This window comes from Onychostruthus taczanowskii, unplaced genomic scaffold, assembly GCF_017590055.1.
Source record: "Onychostruthus taczanowskii isolate IOZ18803 unplaced genomic scaffold, ASM1759005v1 scaffold23, whole genome shotgun sequence".
NCBI lineage: Eukaryota > Metazoa > Chordata > Aves > Passeriformes > Passeridae > Onychostruthus > Onychostruthus taczanowskii.
Window position 1 is genome coordinate 10,026,590 of NW_024499573.1, and position 13,613 is coordinate 10,040,202.

The following is a 13,613-nucleotide window of genomic DNA, read 5'->3' on the forward strand; positions in this document are numbered from 1 at the left end:
CTGAAGCAGAGCAACCTTCTACAGGCAGCCGTGCAGATACTCACAGTCAGATATAGTTTTGTGAGAGGACAAAACATTCCAAATTGCATGTATTCAGCTTTCTTTCACAGGTGTTGTAGTTCTCTGTCTGACTGAGCACTTGGAAGATGGTGCTGGGTAACAGCATTCTGCCATCAGCTGGTAATAAACTGTTGTGGCTGCTGTTTAGGTTGGGGACAAAAGCTCTGCCTTCCATTAGTAGGTTGCTGAGCACCTAAACATGATTTAAGGCTTCTCCTCTCAAAAATGCCTACAGCTCCAGTAATGAGGATATGAACAATCCAACTCAGTGTGGTTTTGGATGGTGTGCTGCCAAGAAGACCTCAGCAAGAAATGTGCTTTCTGCACTGATTAGAAAAATATACTGAATACCTGAATGCATGTTCAGAAAAGACTGTTCTGGAAGCAGAAAGGTTTGTGCAAAAAATGCAAATGTAAAATATGTGGAATGTGAATGTCCAGAGTGGAAAATGGCTATATGCAAAAGCTGCAAATCTTTTTACCTAACTTGAGCCTTGCAGAAACTGATGTTGAGTCTAAGCTAGTACCTTATCATTCGCTGGGAATCTGTCACCCACCTGGACATGATCTGTCCTCCCTCCCAGTTGCAGAGGGACACAGGAAAGTAAATGCTGTAGAGAAAATTTTAGGTAGCTGAAGTTAGGCGATATGAATTAGGACTTTATTCCAGGAGTCAAATTACTGCTGTTATGAATAGCTCGTATTCTGATATTTCCCACAAATGCTGTAGCACTTTCAAGAAATTTCTTGGATTCATACAGAAATGGTCCTTAGCTACCCAGATTGCCTCAAAATAATTTACACACTGGCTGCACAGAATGCTGAACTCTCTAGAAATCAGAGAAGGGCTAAAATGCTTCATTTCTTGTAATGTAACATTTCCAGGTGAAAAAATAAGGCATGTCCACTGAGACTTGATAACCTTAATTGCCCAACAGTTTGAGCTCTTCTTACTGCAATCTCTCTGTTCCCTCAACAAAATTTTTCACATTTGTGAAGGTGTCACAAGCATGATGTGGAATGAACTGTAATATATGATTTTGAATGGTGCCTTTCATTGCCTAGGAACATTTAAAACGAGCCCTCTGTGTGTACTTATGGCAATTGTAGTGAAGCGGACACAATTTTACCAAAGTAAAATAAGAAAGTAAAATCTAGGCAAGAATTCTGTTCCTGAGTCTGAATTACATTTAGTGCTAACTCCTTGCAGACTCTATTTTCACTCTGTCAATAACAGATGTGTTGTTTGCAGTGTATGGCTGAACAAATCTATTTTTGAATGTCTCCTTGACTCCTTCACAATCTGTTGCATTCCATTGGTAGTACAATAAGCTGCTCAGCTGGGAGAAGTATGGAAGATAGGAACAAACTTGACTTTATTCATTTGGAGAAAAAAACCCAGAGACTTTGGTTCTTTTTGTTTATTCATGAATAAGTCAAATTAGGAAATCTAGTTTTGTAACTTATGGCTCCAGGAATGGTGATAGCAACAATAATAAATATTACCTCTTATGAGTAGAGAACTTTCTTTTGATTTTTTACAGCTACTTATTTGCGTGCACTGTTTGTTTAAATTTTACCCACACCATAAGTGCCTTTTAAAGCAAACACATATGGTCTTTCTCAAGGTCTCAAGGCATTGCAACATTTAAAATTATATACCACAAATACATTGATTAATTTTTACTTGGCTAATTATAATAAATCAAATGTTTACTCTGAAAATAGAGAGATTTCAAGTTGATAATTAAATAACTCATTGAAATTGACAAGAACAACATGCAGTGCTTAGAAAAATGGAAAATACTTTCTGCTCAAGAACATTAAAATTTAAGAGACAGCGTCAGTTCCAAGGAATCACTGCTAAAGGTGTTGGTTAATGCCAGGCGAGGATGCGGCTAACTTTATTAACCCTAAAAATGCAAAGTTATGTTTGCCTAAGGACAGCATGGGTGCATCACTGATTGTAAAGTCAGTGTGGGCAGGCTTGGCCTCTGACACTGAAGTTAACTGGTATGGAAGAGGCTATGTCCATGCCAAAATGGGTCAGCTCGCACAGTTTGCCTCTTGGGAGTGGTGTGCGAATGCCTAAATTATGGCCTAGAATTATGTGGAGGAGTGTTTCTTGGCCCTGGCCAGCAGTTTAGTTTGTGCCTTGACCTGGCCATGTCCTCTCATCTGCATGCTGCAAAAGGGACTGTGCACTGCATGTTCTGCTGTGCCTCTCAGGAAAGAACAAGGACAAAAAGGATGGGACTTGACCTTGCCATGATACAGAGTTGCTTCTCAGGCTCCCTTCCGATGCTTGGTACCATAATGATCAAAACTCCCAACTGGCTGCTTAGCCCCCACCCTCAGCAAGACAGTTGTCAGGGAAAACAGGAGTAACAGAGTGAGTAAATTCATGGGTCATGGTAAAGACATTTGGTGTCACCTCAGCTGTTTCTCACACTTTTTGCTCCCTAACTGTCCTTTGCCTGTCTGGCATTTCCTCCTCTTTCTTAAATTAGTTATTGCACATAACATAACATAAAACACAAATATTTTGTGGCCAGCAGAAGACAGTTTTCCTGTGCCATATTTTGAACTTCTGCCCTAGACCACAAAGGCAACAAGCTTCCTCAGCATTTAATCTCAAAGAAAACACCAGATAATTTTTGCCAGGCATGAAGTGAATGTAAAGAAAAGGAACCATGGAGGCTTTGTTTTTTTTTTTGTTTTTTTTGGACAGCTGTGTGGCAAAATTTAGGAGAAAATAATGCTTAATACAAGGTTTTGAGCAAGTCTTTCTTAACCGTTGAACTTAGTACTTCCAACAACAGTTTGTTTCTTGTATACCTTACAGGACAGGAGAGGTGCTCAGACCATTTGAGGTAGCTTCCCATATGTCACAAGTGGTTAAGAATACCCTATATTGCAGTGTTAATTGTTTCTTTATGAACATATATTTTGTTTTTCACTGAATGCCATGTTTGAGAAAGCATGTAGACTTAATCTAGAAACCCAAATGATGAAGAGTAAACCTTTAAGTTTGGTAATTAGAAACCCAAATGATGAAGAGTAAACCTTTAAGTTTGGTAATTTGTTTCAATGTTTAACCATCTACTTTTAAAATGTGCTTCTATGGTTTGCCTACTGTATTGCCTCCTATCCCTTGTTCCTCCCTTCATCCCTCCTGTTCTTCCTCCTCTTCCCTCTTCTGTTTCCCTTCCTTTTCTATCTTTCAGCACTGATTCTTGATAGGTTTTTGACTGCTGGAATTAAAACTCAGTAGTTTCTTCCTTTGAAATGCTTACTTAGCCACTCTTTGGTCATCATTTTGGTCAGCTAAAAGAGGCCAGGCTTCTTATCTTTTCCACTCCAGCTCTCAAATAATTTAGTTGCTCTATCTTTTTCTGTTTGTCAACATTCTTTTTTTAAAATAGGTTCCAAACCCCACAGAGTATTTCAGTATTCATTCACCAGTACCTATAGCACTTAATCAGTTTATTAATCCTGTTCAAACTTCTCCTAGCTGGGTTTTGTTGTTACACTTTTGGTCTATCATAACATCATTCTTTTCTTGTATCTTTTCCCTTATTCAGTAAGTCTAGACTTCCCTTCATCTTTCTAAAAAGGAAGAATATCCTTTGGCTATACCAATTTTTGAATGGGTTACTCAGGTTACCAGGGAGTCAGAGGGTTTTCTGCTCTGTTCTTTATTACCGTTTGCTGTATTTTCAGTCTTTGTCCCTGGAACTGCAATTTCCTCTTTCATCACTTCTGGAAACAAAGTCTGAGTAGTGAAACTTTTTTACTGATGCTCCTCCATTGGCAACGATATTTCCCAGAATTTGCTTTCTACCTTATTGCATTTATGTTATATAGCACCAATTTTTAGATTAGTGTAGTGTTGTATTAATTTAACAGATCTATATAAGTCAAAGATATTTGTGCAGCTACAACACAATCAAAGTTGTAACATAATTTTAGAAGCAATTCAAGTGTTTGATAAGAGCTATTTCCCTAAAACCACGCTGACAAGAATTTCCTACAATCCTGTCCTTTAAATCTTTTTAAGGTTGAATGATGAAAAATTATATTTACTGATTTCAGAAGAAAGAGAAGAGATAAGTTCACAGAAGGAGGTAAGTGGATGCTCTTGGTACAGGAATGACTGTAAATGGCACTGATGGTTTAGAACAGAGAAATAGAGCAATACTTCTTTAGCAAACTATATTCTGGTTCTTTTTCCTAACTGCAGGAAAGATTTATAGAAGGTGAGGGCACAGTGATGAGAGCTTTTTATTTCAAGACTCCAAAATAGAACAAAAAATCAGAGTCAAGCCATTATCCATAACTGTTCATACAAGTAAAGAAAGTGTTATGGAAAAAAAAGATCGGAGTAGCAAATACCAAGATCCTCATTACTATCCTCCAAAGGCTGCATTTGATAAATAATACAAATATGCAATTGGGAATTAATGAACAAAATTTTATGTGCTGCATGCTGGATCTAATAATGAAAGCATGGGTGGCTGGGCCTATACACATTTGTGGGGCTGTAAATATCAATGACAGGAAAGCAGATGGACTGAAAGGAGCAAGCTTTACTGTGGTGATTGCCACATTCCCACTTTAGGGCTGTGGAACCCACAGTGACAACCATATGCCCTCGGAAGCCCAGAGGTGTCACCTGCTCAGGCGGCCAGAACATGGCAAAATCACATCCACTGTTTTGTTCCTGAATATCCCTCTTTTCAACTTCCTTTTCTTCTTTTTTCTCTTTTCTTATCTGGTTGTTTATATATTTAATGGAAGTCTGGTTCAGATGACTAAGCTTGAATCCTTTCCAATGTTATTCTAACTCTTTGGTGAAAAAGGCAAGTAAAAGAGGAACTTTAAACAACCTGATGATTGTATACATCTGTGTCTGATAAGGCTATGCATGCATCTGTCATTCCTCAGCAGAGTTGCACCAGAACAGAGGCAGCATTTGTTATCTCTTGCTTTTATGTGACTTTGTCTAGTTTGTATTCAGAAAAATCAGATCCCAATGGAATAAAAAAGCAAGATGCCTCCCAGCTCACCTTAAAGTTTTTCTCCCATTTCCACTTCCCCTTGCCTCCGTACACAGACAGGTACATTCAGTACATTTATACTCTGGACCAGATAATACTCGGGAAATGAACATGGATTATTTTTATTGACAGCTCCCTGGCATGTTACCTGGGAGGTGGAAATACTTTTTCATAAATCACAAACTCATGGAATGGTTTCAGTTGCAAGGGACCTTTGAAGATTGTCCAGTCCAACCTCCCCTGCTGTGGGCAGTGATATTTTTTCCTAGTTCAGGTTGCTTTGGGCACCATCCAACCTGGCCTTGAACACTCGTGATGGGGCATCCACAGCCTCTCTAGGTAGCCTGTTCCAGTGTACACACTGTTCCACTTCCTGTGAAAAATCAGTTTCACTTAGAAATCTATCGCATTCTATTTTCATTCACAACAGACCTGTGTCACGTAGGACTTTTTGGCCTCTAAGTTACTCCAGTTACCCCTTCAGCTAAGTACTGTAGAATACAGCTCTCTCAGATCCAGATAATATTTTCTGTCTCACATGCACTAAGCTGGAGAATTTGACAGGGGAAGTAGACATCTGTACAAAACAAAGTAAAAAACCATGCAAATGTGACAAAGTTCCTTTCTGAGTGGGATTTTTTGGATGGGCCTCTGGTTCTGTAACATGACAGTCAAGGAAAAGGTGCCTGTCTAAAGGCTTCACACTCCTCCTCTGATCAATCAGCAAGGCTTAAAATGGTCTGCTAGGAAGGGCTTTCCAGTTTGGTCACATCCCTCTCTAAAAAAGAACAGTAGAGACCACCACTCTAAGAATCACCTATTGGAATCAAGAAGGATCATCACACAGCTCCCTCATGGGTATCATTATGGTTCACTGCTGTCTTTACTTGAAAATACAGCAAAAATCTCATTCTCAAGCCTCTTGTACTGACAGGTATTTTTTTTTCTCTTTGACTGTTCTCTAATGCAAAGCATTCAAACCACAATTGCCTGCCAAACTTGAAGGCACCTGAGTCTGGAGGCAAACAGTGAAAGGGCTTCAGGGCATACCCACCTTGTACAGTAGCACATGTATCTTAGGCTACACTTCATTTCACAGTCTATTGCCACAGCAAGCCCAGCAGTGCTGAGAAGGAGGGCAGGGTGGCTTGGGCATAGTGCAGGTTCAAACTAATGTTCCTTATTAATGTCCCCTAATAATTTGTCTCTGTAGTGATATCTGGCTGTACTCAAATGAGTAACCTGCCTTCACATCCTAGATCCCACAGGTGCTCATCCTAGAGCTCCTTTGTAACAATTCAGAATAATAGACAGTTGAAGAACTATTTTACCAGACCTCAGAGAAACATGTCAAAAAGAGCTGCAGTACAACTTAAAACAATATCAGTTTGTTGAAGAAGACCCAGCATATATTACATGTCTTCAAATTTCTGTTAGAGAGATTTAGAAGCTCTTTAAAGGACATCAGAAATCCACTAGGGCCAAATAACCTTGCGTCTGCTCTGCGCAGGGCATGAAAACAGGCAATATACGGAAACTAACTCCCAAGTTCAGGTTCTTGGTAAAGCTCATCTTTTACATTTAATTGGTGCCCTAGGGGAGCATGAAGGCCAGAGTCAACTCTGAGGACTGAAGTAACCAGCTTTTGGAGTTGACCTCCCTAACAATGTGTGAAGCCACTACTGTGATTTCAAAGTCTCATTAAGTATTAAATATAGGGCAAGCCAGAAGTGATTTTGCAGTAGATAAAAATGTTCATCCATTTAAATAATCAGACTGTAGTCTCATTACAGCTGTATTGCATGAAACATTATTTGTAGAGAAGACTTCTTAATCATCCACTTCAGTCAAATTTATAGAGAAACCAGCTTTAGTGAGTTAATTTCAAAGAATAACATGTTTGGTTTTGGATTATTCTTTCACAGCTGAAAAGAAAATCAAAGTGTTTTGAAAATTACTCTGAAAGAACAGAAAATTATAAACAACATTGAGTGAGTGACTAGTAACTGCCCATTTGCAAAACAGAGGAAAACAAGATTTGCAAAACATAGCCTGCCTCCAAATATGAGAAACTGTTGTGTGGATACAGCCCTCTGCCCCTCCTATCCCATAGGAATCAGACACCAAAAATTTTAGGGAACAAACCCTCAGAGTTTCAGACCTTCCAGATGGAGCATTTTATTCAAAAAGCCTTTTACCCACAAGACAGTGTTGACATTGCTAATGAGAGATGGCAAATATCCTTTTAACTCTCTCTGTGATCTTCTGCATTGCTGTAAACAATATACCTAATAATAGAGAAAATTAAGTCTTTGATGCTCTTACTACTGGGGGGAGGGGTTTGGGTGACTGATGTAGCATGTTAAATATTTCAACATTAATATGTATAGATCTGTAGTCTTAAAAAGAAATATTTTTATTTTCTAAACAATGCAGGCCAGGGAGTGCCCTCCAAACAAAATTGTATTGTTCTTCTGGCCATAGGCTCATCTGGGAGTTCCTGAAATAGGTGTTGGCCTATGCCTAATACCTGTTGCCTTTCTGTCACGCCACACCATGAAGAGCCTGGCTCTGTGCTTCAAATGACTTCTTTTTAGGTAGTGGGGACTGTCTGAAGGCAGACTTCCCTCTCAGGGTAAGTGCTCCAGCATGCAGCTGGCACCATGGCCCTACACTGAATGTGTTCTGGTTGATGGATATTTTTCTTGTACTGATTGGGACAAACAGACCAGGCACAGTACTTGAGGTGAGGTCCAACAGCTTCTACAATAGAGAGAGGTAATGTCTTCCTGAAGTCCTTTCCAATATGAATTTTTACATGACCTAATGAAATTATTGGCTAGTAGGTCCTGAAGGTATAAACTAACAAGGCTGCAGGAGGTAAATAAACTTCATGTGAGTGTAGATGGGCTGTGAAATGTGATTGGATGGGTGAAGATGAAAAGATGAGGGGTGTTAAAGGAGGGAAGCTGTTGTTGAGGCAACAAGGGAGAAGTTAAAATAAAAAATGGGAGAACAACTCACCTCCAGAAGTTCAGTTAAATGGTCCAAGGTTTTACTAGAAATCATGGAAATCTACAAATGAAGCTGATGAAGTGATTAACTTTGGAAGAAAATTCCTGGAACAGAACCTGGTGGTTTTAGGGTATAAGATAGTGTTAGATCTCTTTTCTATCATTATTGCTTGATTAGTCATTAAAACATTGAGAAGAAGAAATGGATGCAAGAATGCCTGTAATTTTCCTTGTTTCTGTTCATTCTGTAGGGTGACAGTACATGGCAAAAGCTTTTCTTTTTCTCTTTGCTGAGAAGGGAACATGAAATTACAAAGGGCAGAGCAAGCTTGTTGCATCGGACTGAATCCTAAGACTCAGGATATTTTGTGTTTTCCTAAAGTTCTAGTTTCTAGAACTGAGAAGTGAGCCCTTGAGGTTTTATTGAGCCTCTAGAAAAAAAAATAGAGGACATTTCAAAGTTTAGGGCCTAGAGAGCAAATACTGCCAAACCCTCTGTTTCATAGTTTTCTCTTTTTCATTCCTTGCTCCTGGAGTAGTTGGTCAAACTGGCCACCGTAAGTGTGTTTCTATCTCCTGGAACACTGATGATGGAATACACAGTTAAGACAAACCTGTGGTGAGCATGGGACATGTTGTCTCCTGGTTTTAAGCTCTCTTTTTACCTGGAGACAGTGAGGAGCTGTGGACTCACATTTGTGCATTACTCTTGTAGGGATTTATCCCTGAGGAGAGAAGAGGAGGAATGTGACATGTCCCAGGTCTGAAGGGTCGTTAGTGCAGCAACCTCCATGTACTGATTTCAATGATGAATGTGTTCGACCTGAGTCATACAAAATCCGCTTTAAAAATTCATCTTCCCTTTTTCCTCCTGGTCCCAGAGGCTCAGTGTACTCTTTGAAAAATGACTCACTTCTCTCCAAGACCACTTGATATTCAAACAACTGAACTACTGCTTTTAACCAATGGTTTATTGAAAGATTTCTCCCCCGGTCTTGCTAGCTCTTTTGGGCAAACACCTTTTCTGCTTTGCCTTGCAGATGTATTTATGAATCCCATCAAAGAGCCCAAAAAGGTTTCAAGATAAGTCTTGTCAAGCAGCAGAGGTGAACTTAAGTCGACATCAAAGTCAGGCCAGAAGTGTGTCAGGCCAGTCAGGCCAAAGCCCTGGTGTGCAGAGGGTGACATGTCCTGGGCCAGCCCAAGCATGGTGCAACTGTCTCTTCATGCAGTGTGCGCAGCAAAACCACCCAGCTGGAGGAAAGGCATGCTGCTACACTACAGCTGATGGCGCTGGAGGGGGTGGGTATTTTGGCTCCTTTGGGTTATATTGTTGTTTTAAATAGATGCTTAGGCAATTTTTATATTCTAAACAATGACAGCTGGAGACAAAAAGCTGCTGTGAGTATGTCTAAGAGCTAGTGTGAAAAAGCTGTGATCACACAAAGAAAATTTTATGCCTTGTTACTCCCTAGAACAGTTAGGAGTGGACAAGGTTTATGTTGATCACAAATATTCATAGATTTTTCTGTCTTTCCTGCAATACCACTATCTACATTTACTTCTGGAAAATATTCGAGATGCATGGCAGGGATGTTAAATTTTAACTAAGATCTTTCTTTCATGATATAGCTGTTCTCTTTCTCATTTATATCTTGAGTAAGTGTTGATGAATGTTCACATTTGCAGTAAAATTCAGAAGAAAAGACAGTTTCATCTTGGTTTTGCAGTGACCATATCTGAGCAGAGATTATTAATATTGATCATCACAATCTAATTCAAAGCAGAGCAAAATACAGGGATGTTAAAGCCTTGGGCAATTGTCATAATTTACTGTTAAGGAGAAAACTTTATGGTTAGCTGCCCGAATTAAAAATCCCTAAGAGTTTTCCACAGGAAAGTTTTATTAAAGTCATGTGGTATAGTTAAAGGTAGTTATAAACACTTCCTCCTCACATATAGTGACATGTACATTTATGTATCTTGCTCCTGTTAAACGGCATTTTACAGAATTTCATAAAGAAAAAAAAATTAAAATACCATATAATTCTTTGTATATCTTATATTGTATTTTTATATCTTCTGTTTCCTTCAGCTCAGACAAATGCTTTCTCCTCAAAAAAAATCTGCCAAACCAAATCCAGAAGGACCAGTCAGCTTCACTCATTCCTGCCATCATGTGCATGGAAACTTTTATCCAATCATAGTCAGTTTTGGACCATGACAATATTTCGCTCAGCTTGAGAAAAGCAGTTTGATGGCCTCAAACAGCAGTTTGGTGCTGTGAGCTGGGCTGGGGCTTGCCTTGCTGCCTGGGTGTCTCTATTTGGTGCACTCAGCTGCCCGTGAGACAGGGACTGTCCCGGGAGAGACACAGGATTCCCTGCTGCCATGTCCTGGAACATGGCAGTGCTCAGCCTGGACTGTGCTGTGTGGTGATGAGCAAACTGGAGCTGACAGCAGCCCAGAGAGCCTGCACCCTGTAAATGTCTGGCAGAGGGGCACAGTGCAGGGCTTTGCTCTCTTCCTGAGGTGGCACCGAGTGTCCTGCAGGCCTTTGCTCACAGCTGGGGCACCACAGGACCCCTGTTTGTGAGGATCAAGGATGTGTTTATGCATTACTGGGTGCTTGGTGAGGTAGAATGAGAGATGTGACTTCTGCAGTTCAGGCAGGGGTGCCCAGGTCGAACATCAGCGTAGTGAGGAGCACAGCCAGAGCCCTGGGGCTGCAGGGGGGCCGTGGATGTGGCCAGACAAGAGCTGCATTCATCCCTAGGCAGCAGCAAGGTCTGTGCCACGGGTGGTCTTGTCCAGCTGGCTGTCCTCTGGGAATACACACTTCACCTACAGCTTTATTCCACAACATTTTAGGCAAGCATAGATGGTGGCAAAGTTACACTCTTTAACTTGTTACAGGCTGGCAGAGTTACATTGTACCCACATTTAAAGGATGGGTCAGCCTACATGCTGAGAAACTCTAAAAACCAGGCCTCACACATCCTTTTCATAGACGCTAAATCTTCATAGCTTGCAGACTGAAGCTTGGGCAAATGTATTTTCAACAAAAAGATGTATATATTTAAGCACAGACAGGAGTTTTTCTTTCAATGATAGATTTTGAACACAGACCACCCTTGCCAGGCTGGTTTTTCCTATCCACCTTGTGCCTGTATTTTTTTATTTTTTTTTTCTCCACAAAGCCATGGAAAATTGTAACATGGAGATAACAATTTAGCTGGATAAATTTGAATTTTTCTGTATGTAGCACTGCCAGCAGCTTAGATTTAGGATCCAAGGATCTGGAATCGCAAGTTTTATTCCCAGTCATGCAATTGACTTGTGCTCTAACTTAAGGCAAATTGGTTTTCCCTTCATTTTTAATTTTTTCATTTTTTTCATTGCATCAACAGGAACAGGATACAACCTCACGTATCTTCATTAGCGTTTGTGAAACATTTCAAGGTTTTTGGATGAAGACAGGATTCATTCCATATGATAATCCTGATGTCTAATAGCCAGCTCAGGGACTGCCAACCTTCTGTGTGCAGAGCAGGCACTCAGGCCATGGTATCAACCTGATAAATGTTCTGCTTGATTCCCTTCTCTCCCTGCCTCAGCCACCTGCATCCACCTCCAGTTTACTCTCCTGTGCTGCTCATGTTAAAACACTAGCTGTATTGATTTTAGAGCAAATATAATTGATTTTAGAGTAAATCTCCTAGATATTGCAGGAGAGATTCAGAGTCCATTTAAATGACGAGGACCCCTGATATGCTTCATTAGATCCAGGGTGAGCAGGGGCAACCTCTGCAGTATAGCAAGAACCAGATCAAAGCTCCTGCTATGTTAACACATAAGACCACGTTGAAAAGGGAATGCAGATGGACCTGATCCCATCCATTCAGCAGCTTCTTTATTGCTTAGTAATTTGGGTGTATTTATTTTCTCATTACAGGCATGGGTGATATGGCTGATAGCTGTGTTGTGTGATATGATAGCTGTGTTTGTGTGACATTCTTGAATCTTAGATCCAAGCAAAATACCCAGTAGTTCTAATGAGAACATAATTGAACTCCATTTGGAGAAATAAAATACTCTGGATTGCAAGGCTAGAATGTTCTTAGTAAACGAATTTCCTGTAGTGAAAACAAACCAAACCAAAAAAAAACAAGCAAAAAAAGTCATAGTGAAGTGGCACAAAAAATTAAACTATCTGGTTTGTTATCAAGGAATGCAGATGTCTGGGTTTGGGTTTTTGGTTTGTTATTTTTTTTTTTCCATGCAGATAGCCCATAACAAAGCCCAGCTATACATTGCTGGAATAACAGTGTCTACTTCAGGCTCTGTGGAGAAACTTGTAAACAGAGGAGAGTTGCTGGGAAGTTTGGAAAAAAAACTACTATAACATTCAGCTCTTGTGGAGCATAGTGTGACTGGTGAATATGATACACCTCTGTGGTTCAGCCATTCATCAGTGAAGATAAAACAGTCTCAGAGCTTTAGGAAAAAAAGAGAAAGGGGGCAGGAAACATATTTCCTTAAAATTGTAACATGTTCCTGTTAATTTCTGCAGGAGCACCACAATGGTCAGAGCTTTAGAAATACAGATACTTCACAGATGATCTCCTTGTGCACCACAGAATTTCTAATATGGCTACTGACGTACAAACTAGTGTTTCCCAGAGCTGTTGGTAGCTGCAGAAAGTGGGTGTGAACTGGGTTGTTTCTAACAGGATTTTTAGATTAGGTTGTGTTTATACCTCTGGAGTTCAGAGCTGATTCTGACTTGAGGTTTATTTATTCCTCTGAGCATTGTTCTGCATTGTTTTGACTTTCTGTACTCCAAATTAGTATTTCAACAAGCTTTTTCATCTGGGTGCTCCTAACAACTAGCCCTGTAAGCCTCTCATGTCTTTAGACCCATACCTGGGAGCTGAGAGCACAGTGAGGGGTGTCTGAGCATGGCAGTGGCTCTTGGTGCCAGCTGTACAGAACCATGCTTGGCCAAGGTCTCCCTACCGTGCCATGTGGATGACCAGCCATACAGATGCAGTCCCACAGTGTCAGTGCTGCAGGAAACTCAGTGGAACAATGCTGCCTGCACCAGGCTATAGTGCAGTTCATATCAACCTCAGATCCTTGGTAATCAAAAAAAGATGGAGATCTTGGAAGCATCTATGACTGTCCCACCTGAGAGTCAGTCTGCCTTATGGCTTCCTTGCATGGCAGCAAGGCAGAAAATGGTGCATTCACAGTGATCCCAACTGAGGAGAGTGTCCTACAGGTCACTCTTGTAGCAGCCAGTGTTCAGAGCAGCTCCTGGTCTTGAAGGCTATCTGCCTGTCAAATCAACTCAAAGCTTGGCAAGGCTCAGAGATCCAATCCACTCCCTGGCCTTATAACACAGGCTTCACAGTGAACTTGTCTTTGGGTTTGCCACTTGCTGGCAGGAGGCTAAAATTAGCATCCTTTCCCAGCA